The following is a 559-nucleotide window of genomic DNA, read 5'->3' on the forward strand; positions in this document are numbered from 1 at the left end:
TATTAACTTGTCATCTGCAGGGATGCTTTGGAGATGGTCTTTTTCTGCAGGTTCAGCTTGGAGAGTCGCGGCGTGCACACTGAAGAGCGTGGCATACTGTTTGTTCTTCAGAGGGAGGCGCATGGACATGATGCAGTCGGAGTGACCGGTTGGCAGGTTTTCCAGCTTGGAGGAGATGGAGGTCCTGATCATTAAGCCGATGCCTGAGAGGCGCCTTTCTGTTGCAGGTTTCCCTGACCATAAGAGGATGTAACCGGCGCCATGCTCCTGGAGGCTGCCTTCATCTGGGAATCGGATCTCACTAAGGGCAGCAATGTCGACATCCAACCTGGACAGTTCATGTGCAATCAGAGCGGAGCGACGTTCAGATCGGTTGCTGTCATCTGCGTCGTGCATGGTCCTGACATTCCAACAGCCTATTTTCAGTGCTTTTGCACCCTTGGAGGTGGGTGCGTACCTTCCTTGCTTTGGTGTTGTTGTTGTTCGACCGCTTGAGAAGATACCCGTTGGCCGCGGCAAGCCAACTGGGGGATGTGAGACGAACTTTTTCTAGGCCACC

This window comes from Penaeus monodon, chromosome 27 (assembly GCF_015228065.2).
Source record: "Penaeus monodon isolate SGIC_2016 chromosome 27, NSTDA_Pmon_1, whole genome shotgun sequence".
Taxonomy (NCBI): Eukaryota; Metazoa; Arthropoda; class Malacostraca; order Decapoda; family Penaeidae; genus Penaeus; species Penaeus monodon.